The following is an 8,714-nucleotide window of genomic DNA, read 5'->3' as shown; positions in this document are numbered from 1 at the left end:
TCTGTGAACAAAGAAAGATGCCAGCTACATGAGACAGGAAGGGACTTCAGCGAATGACACCCTGCATGCTGGGGCAGGGCAGGGTTCACGCCCTCGCCAGCAGAGCTGGCCCTCAGCCCAGTGTCTGAATGAGGAACATGAAAGCAGCCAACCCAATTATCTCAAAGGCCTTTTCTGCCTCCATTTTTTTCCCTCACTACTGGGACTGTGCACCCTGCAGGGAACCTTGTACCCTCAAGCTCCCTCCTGGTCTCCTAGCCCTTCATCCTTGCTCCCTAGACACCTTGCCATCTCTGAACCCATAGTTAGTGCTTACCATGCTCCTGTCACAGCCCAAGTCCCACTCTGCTGAGCAACAGGCAAAAGTCCGGAAAGCTAATCGGGTGGGAAGAGAGGCCTCTGCACCTCTCTTTAGGATACTGCCGGGAAGAAGGCTCCGGGCGGAGAGGCCACAACGCGAGGACATGAGTTGGATCCCCAGCATCCATGGCAAAGCATCCAGCTGGATGCGGTAGACGCTCAAGCAAACCGAGCACTGAGAGGCAGAGACAGGCGGATCCCCGGGCCTCTGGCCAGCCAGCCCAGCCCAACCAATAAACCTCAGGTCCCAGATAGAGAGCCCATTTCATAAAACAAGGTGGGTGCTTTCTAAGGAAAGAAAACCAATGCCAGGGGAACTGTGGTATACACACACACACATACATACATGTGCACATACATACACACATACATACATACATGTGCATACACACACAGTGGGGGCAGAGAGCGAGAGAAAGCACACCAGCCACTGGGAGCACAATAGGCCTCTTTGTTCACTGCAGAAGCCCCATCTCCAGTCACAGACCTGACCCACAGTAGGTGCTCGGTAAATATTTGTGGAAGGATGAAAGAACACCTCAGTCTCACTGCATCTGAGTGCGCAGTACAGGACGGGGAGGATGGGGGCTCCGTGGTCCTTGAAGCAAGGAGCAGCTCTCTGCCCAGACCTCAGTAGGAACGCATCCTCAGGTCACCTCACTGCTCTTCTAAGGGGCTCCACTGCTCCAGAGACATGCTGACACGGCGCTCAAAACTGACCCAGAACGAGTGGTGAGACGGTGTGGCTCGCACATTTTCTCAACAGTCTGGGCTAAATATAAAACAGGAGAAGGGGAAGGGGCTGTGGAAGGTGGAAAGGACGTACGGGAGATGGCGGAGAAATCAAAGGGAAGCCGGCTACCAGCCTGTTTGGTAATAAGCAGGATAATCACAGAGGAAATTAAAAGTGAGTTTCCTTGAGGGAACAGGGAGAGAAAAAGACTATAATTGGTTCCCTCTGCTCTAGTGTCCCAGCCCATGTCCTCCATCTGCACCCAGAGGGGAGGTTATGAGAGGTCAGAGCACTGATCTTCCAAAAACCCTTCCAGGCAGCTGAGAAATGCATATATCCACACATCCATGCACACACACACATACACATCCATAAACACATACACACACAGGCTAACACATACGCATCAAGCCCCCATATACTTGTAAATACTTATACATATGCAACACCCATACACGCGTAGTCCTGAGAAAGCAAAGATATAATACAAGAAATAAAAAATACCTAAATATTTTTCTTGTTGCCTTTTTTCTTTGTTCCATGTAATTGGGCAGTTTTGTTGCTTTGTTTTTTGTTGTTTTGTTTTGTTTTTTAACATTATTTGGGGACAGCACACACATGACATGATGTGCATATAGAGGTCAGATCTTTCCTTCCACCTTGTGGTCCTGGAACAGAATCGGATCATCAGGATTGGCAGCAAGTACCCTTACTCTCTGAGCCATCTCATTGGTCCCTGTATTATTGGTGGGGGCGGGGGATGAGGGGAGCGTTGGGAATTGTTTGGGTTCGGCTTAAGTTTTGGCTTTCATTTGTTGTTTTCAGACAGTTTTTTTGCATCCCAGCTTGGCCTGGAGCTCACTATGCAGCAACCATTGTCCCTCTTCTGCTGGGGACCTTCCTACAATCCCCTATAGCTTGTTCAACAAAGCCCAAAGGGCTGAACAGAGCTTCCAGAAGCCTCACCCTCCACCCTGACACAGCTCCTGTAGTGACTCTCCGTGGCCTACTAGACAGGCCAGCTGCTCACCTGCCTGCCTGGGTCATGTGACTTTCTCTCTCCACCAGGGTTGTCTTTCTCTTCTCAGGTCTACCTCATCAGCCTTGCGCAGCTGTTGAGGTGAATCATCTTGGCCAGGGCCCTCCCACCTAGTCACCTTCCAAAGCTTGAGCATGGGTCCCACATGTGTCCCCTACTCCCTTCCCTCCACTCCTCTGCTGTCTCCCGTTATCCATCGAGTCTCATCTCAAGGCACAGTACCAGGTTCTCCTCTACACCCAACCATGACAAGCCACTTCCTGCTCAGAGCTGACAGCCACCCTTACACAACTTTTGTCATCCCTCTGGCTTGTCCTGGGCACTAGTGCACCACGGAGCACGCCAGACTCATGGAGAGGGGGGGACCACACCGCTTGCCCATTGGCATCACTTTCGAAGGTTGCTTCCTAGCTTCCCCACCAGATTCACCCTCTGGGACCAGCTCTGAGGACACACAAGGAAGGTGGGAAAATTCACCATGTCGGCTCCAGTAGGAGAGCACTGTCCCCAACTCCCGATGGATGAATGCTCAAAGCCAAATTCCCAGACCTTCCAAGTTCCCATACAGGCAAGCAGCCAGAGGCCCCCAGAGGAAGACCCAGGGATGGTGCCGTCAGAGATGATAGAGGGGTATCACAGAGTGAAGCTGGACGGCAGCCAGAGAGGGAACGAGCTGTGCTGAATCGTATAGAACATTCTCGCGGGGTGATCTGTCCAAAAGACAGCAGATGATCAGGCCATGCCACCACAAGCATGCACAGGCCAGAGGACAACCTTGGGTATTGATCCTCTCCATCCACTTTATTTGATTCAGGGTTTCTTGTTTTTTATACTGCTTCATGCTCTAGGCTAGCTGGTCTGCGGTCTTCCAGGGAGTCTCCCGTTTGTGACTCCCATCTCACGGTGGGCACATGGAGATTACAGAGGCACACTGTCACATCTGACTTTGTGTGAGTCCTGGGATCTGAATTCAGGTGCTCAAGCTTGCATAGCAAGTGCCTTGTTCAGTGAGTCATAGCCCTAGGCCAGTGTTTAGTCGTTTTGAGGACTCCTTTCTACATATTAAATGTATTATTCATGTCCCTTACTCCCCTATGAATGTGGTGTGGTGGGCAGGGAGTTTGGGGGGGAGACACACGTACCACGAGCTGTTGGTGAGAGTCTGGAGGTCAGAGCACACCTCTGAAGTCACATCTGTGAAGTCAGTCTCTCTTCCCACTTTTATGTGGTTCTAGGTATCTAACTCAAGTCACCAAGATTTCTCATTAAGAGCATTTACCCAGTGACTCTTCTCTTGGCCCGTGACAATTCTGTCCTGTCGAATGATCCCCCACTCGCCAGAATCTCTCAGCCTGGTAAGCTGATAGGTGGTATTTTAAAATCTTTATTTTCTTATTCTATGTACATGGATGTTTTCCCTGCATGTATGCTCGGGCACCACATGAATGCCTGGTACCCACAGAGTCCTAAAGAGGGCTTCGAATCCCCTGCAACCGGAGGTTAAGACGGTCATAAGCAACTATGTATGTCCTAGAACGAACCCAGGTCCTCTGGAAGAACAGCCAGTGCTCTAACCACTGAGCCGTCTCTCCAGCCCCTCCTGGCAGGTTTTGTACTTGCAGCCTGAGCAGCTGAACTGTGCTGAGAAACAGGAGGAAAAGGAGTTTGACATCCAACACATGGAAGTGGAGTACATCAAAAACCAGAAGGAGAGAACCCGAGAAGGGAAGGGAAAGCTGACAGGGTATAGGACGGGCCAACACAACTCAAAGTCACGCAATCAGTCTCGTCCACAAGCTTCTCCTGGTGCTGGGAAAAGTCTCCACCCATGTGGATCTCCCTGAGCGCAAGACTTGTAGCTGTGGAAATCAGCAAAGGGCTGATTCAACTCTGGGCCTCATCTGCACCTCAAGAGCCTGGGGATCTTCAGGGCTCAGCTGGAGTCTGCACGTGAGTGACAGGAGCTCTGACTCAGGTCCAGGCCTTTCTAGGACTGCGGCATCCGCTGCCAACAGCAGATCACAGGGCGAAGCAAGCACTCAGCATCCATGACCTTAGAGGAAACCAGTGCTGTTTATAAAGCGCTCTAGCACACCAAGGCTTCTGGTGTGCATGTCTACCCTTGATGGTGCATCATGCAGAATATTTCTTCCTTGCCCCTGGCCAATGACAGCAGCCACCCAGAGTTCAGAGTGTCCACGGAGAACCCCCACGCAAAAGCCCACCTGTACAGGGGAGGCAGGAAAGGGAAGAAACTTTCTGGGGACCACACGGCTTTGGGTGACAGCACAAATCCCCATCTTCTGACCCACAGAAGTATCAGAGCCACGGTGAGGGAGGTTGCGGGCAATATGGGTTTAAGAACGTCCCTTCATAGCGTGTCCTGGGAGTCAGGAGGGAAAACAATCAGGCCTTGTTTTCTGAGTGACTCCCAGCAAACACATTCCTGAATCTCTGCCACTGCGCTAGAAGCCAGACTCCAAAAGTTATAAACGGGCTTTGTCCGTCTACAAATAAGAGAGCCACAGAATCCTAGGGTTCAGGAGAGACAGGCTCTAGGCTGTTTCCCCTGCCAACTTCTGTACAGCCTAGGAATCTGAATTCTCTGCCAGGCACCTTTTGGGTTCTACACATACATAACAAGTGTCTTTGGCAGCTACTCCCACACACGGTAAATATTTTAAAATCTAATTTTTACTTCTCTTATGAGGGACAAACAACAGGTAGTCAATGAATTGAAGTCAGTGTTTTGCAAAATATCAATTTATTCAACTCATCAAGAATCCATTTCTTCAAGAACGGCAGAATGGTGAGGGTTGGGGTGTAGCTTAGTGGAGGCGTGCTGGGCCCAGCATGTGAGAGGTGCCAAGTTCAAGCCCCGGCATGAGCAGGTGGAGAGCCAGAGGGGGCTGGATGAGTCATGGGCATATAATATCATTCTCTCTTTTGTTGGTTTTGTTTATTTGTTTGAGATAGGATCTCCCATCACCCAGGCTGGCCTTGAATGTGCTATATAGACAAGGTTAACCTTGAACCTCAGATCCTCCTGCCTCCACCTCCCAAGTGCTAGGATTATAGGCTTGCTCTATCACACCTCATTGTGCAGTACTAAGAACAGAATCCAGGCCTTTGTCTACACTAGGCAAACACTCTGCTAACTGAATCACATCCCCAGTCTCCCCTTTTCTTGATATTTGTGCATGTGTGCGTGCTGAAGACATATTAAAAAATTAAAAGTTAAATTTATAAGTATTTTTAAGCGTGCATCTCAAATTAATGTTTGTTTTTCTATTGTTTAAAAAAACAAGGGTTGAAGAGATAGTTCAGTGGTCAAGAGTCCATTTGGCTCCTTGAGAGAAGCCAAGTTCAGTTCCCAGTATCCTAGATGGCTCACAATCATATGTAACTCTAGCGCCAGTGAATATGGCGCCCTCTTCTGGCTTCCTCAGACACTTGCACTCACGTACATATACCCAGACACACACAAATACACATAATTAAAAATAAAATTAGTTGGGCAGTGGTGGCACACACCTTTAATCCTAGCACTCAGGAGGCAGAAGCAAGCAGATCTCTGGTTGAGTCTGAGGCCAGCCTGGTCTACAGAGCAAATTACAAGACAGCCAAGACTACACAGAGAAACCCTGTCTCAATTAACTAATTAGATTTTTTTGTGATTGTTATCTAAAGCTGGGAAAGATGGCTCAGCGGTTATTGTTATTCTTCAAGCAAACCCAAACTCAGTTCTCAGCATAGCATCCAAGTTGCAGCTCATACCATTAAGAATTTCAGTTCCAAGAGAGTTGATGTCCTTTCTGGCTTCTGTGGTCTCAGGCATTCATGTGGTGGACAAACATACTTGCAGCCAGAACACCCATACACATAAAATGAAACAAAACTTTAAAAAGAATTGTTGTCCCAATCATCTATAGGCCTGTTTTTTTTTTAATCAAAACTCTCATCCAAAAGACATCAAAACTGAGATTCCAGATGGAGGAGAGCATGTGGAGGGGCTGCACAGTCGTGCAGAGGCAGCAACCCTACTCACTTACCTTCACCACAGCGCTGCACACACATTTTCAGGCAGGCACGTGTGCACGCCAGAACACGCATGGACAGGGATGTACTGCGGGACTCTGTGTTGACGACTGGAGGTAGGAGGCTCCCCATCGCCCTGATGAGCAAAAGCAACCTAATAGCAGGGAGCCCTCAGCTGATCTGCAGCTGCCACGCTCTTCTACTGACATTGGCTTACAGACACCTACACTAAGGCCTTAGATCATTAAAAGGCATGACCAAGATCACACAGAGACCTACCTGTCTGGACTGCTGCTGCCAACGTGGGATTACAAACTTTTTCCCTCTTCTGCACCCACCCTCCTTCAGGCAAAGGGCAGCTGGGAGGCCCTCACCGAATCCTCAGTGCCCAGGGCTCAGCCGGGCACCTCCTCAGGTAGAGGGGATGATAGGAGGACTCACAATTCTGTGAGTTTGGGATGACTATGGAATGACCACCACCATGGGTGGGGAGGGGTGCTTCTCCTGGGCAAAGTGCACCATTGGCATGGGGGAATAGGTAGAAGGGCAGCTCCAGTTTTGCTCAGAAAGATCTAGTTTCGCCTAGAAGCTTTTTCCAGCATAGCTGGCCAGGAGAGATTAAGATCTCGGAGACCAGCATGGCTGCTGGAAAAGGTGACTCGTCCGCTCTCAGGTGCTTGTCTCCCTGAGGAAGGCAGTTTGAGATCTGACTCCAGCCTGCAGCCTGAAACTGTGCCAAGTCCCACTGGAGCTGGCAGGATGAGAGAGGAGAGGAAGAAGGCCTCTTGTGCAGATAGAGGCAAAGGTGCCTCAGGCCAGACGCAGGAGGACTTCTGAGTCCCTGGAGGACGTCAGTCTGTGGCACAGGCTCCTCTTGCTGATGGCAGGTCCTCTTGGGGGAGGCTCCCAGCCTAGCTGATGCCTTGGTTCTACGGTGGGTCTGCGCTGAGAGGAATTCAGCTGGGAAGGCTGGGCCAGAGGGTAGGGGAAAACAAAAAGGAGAGAAAAAGAAAAGTCAGGTGTTCACAAACTGGCAGAGCCTTGAAAGTCAAGTGTGAAAGTCTAACTGACCATGTTTTACAGGGTGAACCCCTCCCGCTGATGCAGGAAACCCAATAACGTCTCAGTTATTACACTGACCTTGAAACAGAAGGGTCAAGGAAAAAGACCCAGGCCCTGTATTTGGTTCAGTTCTCGTGAGGAGATAATGGAACGTCCAAAGGTAATGAGCAAAAGCTAGGCAGAGGCTGGTGGCTAAAGGCAAAGCGGATACTTAGGTTTTTCAGGACGCTGTGCCTTAAAGGGCATCGGGCTGCTCCAGAGCAGGAAATGAGGGGCCAGCCACTCCCATCTGACCTGGAGCGGCTGAGTACACTTGAGCACACGTCAGACCACCCTAAAGATGTAAAATTGGCAGCACGCCCCTGCTTCTCAGAAGCTCCTGGTGTCATGAGCAGGTAAGACAAGCATAAAAAAGAGGAAAGAGGAGAAAGGGGCTTGGGAAAAAATAGAGGGGATAAAAGGAGAGGGGAGAGTGAGAACTGAGATCGAGAGAGAGGTCTGGGGGGTGGGACAGAAGGGCAGGTGGCTCAGCCTGTAACGTCAGGCCTGGCAGGCTGAGTTCAGTACCCTCCTTGAAAGAGAGAAACACCTTCACAAGGCTTCCCTCTGACCCGTACACCTATGTGCAACGCAAGAATAATAAGTAAAAGGAAGACAGAGATCTGCAAAGACCTCACGGCAGAATGGAGCACGCAGCCTTCTAGAACGTGAAGAGAGCATCCTCCCAGGCCCCTTCCTCTGCATTCAGCTCAGTCTGGAACTCTAAGGCTATCCCCTCCAGCCTCTTGTGCCCATGGCCTCTTGTGCCCACTCAAACCCCTCAGCTTCACAGTTGGCCTTGAGCTCCACCTGCCAGATTTCACCTGCTAGCTGCTCCTCCCCTCCCATCCCTCCCCAGGTTCTCGAGCCTGAGAGGCTAAGAAACAGGACCTGATGGGACACAATGTGTCCCAGAGGCCCAGAGGACTCCCTGCATCAAAGACGAGTGGAAAGACAACACCCAGCTTCCTGACCGGTGGCAGTTTCCGGGCCCATGACTCCCTGGAGCAGCCTCCTGCCCAGTGCCCTAGCTTGCTTTAAGCATCCACCCTGTTCTTCTACTTCCAGAGAATGTCCTGGAGATAGGCATGGTGCAGAGCCATACAGTGTCACACCAAATGAACACCCAGACCACAGATGCCAGGCAGCTCTGCCCTCCCCACTCCAGCAACACATGCACAGACAGGTTTCAAAGAGACTGCCCCCAGGTTTGATTGCCCAGCCACAGGGCTGACAGCCACTCCCTGCCTTGTCCCCAAGGGAAAGGCCTAATGTGGCCTCCAGACTGAGCTCTGTAAACAAGCAGCAGGTGTATTTACTGAGAGCCCTGACCTTCCAAAAGCAGGGACAGGACCACAGTCAGCTCTTTGAGTGCGACTTGGCAGTGTCCACATATGAAGTGACTTGTCCAGTAAACTGATCCAGTGCCCTGAATGACCACAG

The sequence above is a fragment of the Microtus ochrogaster genome, chromosome 5 (genome assembly GCF_000317375.1).
Source record: "Microtus ochrogaster isolate Prairie Vole_2 chromosome 5, MicOch1.0, whole genome shotgun sequence".
NCBI classification, from domain to species: domain Eukaryota; kingdom Metazoa; phylum Chordata; class Mammalia; order Rodentia; family Cricetidae; genus Microtus; species Microtus ochrogaster.
The sequence above is the reverse complement of the archived record's forward strand: the minus strand, read 5'-3'. Positions refer to the sequence as shown.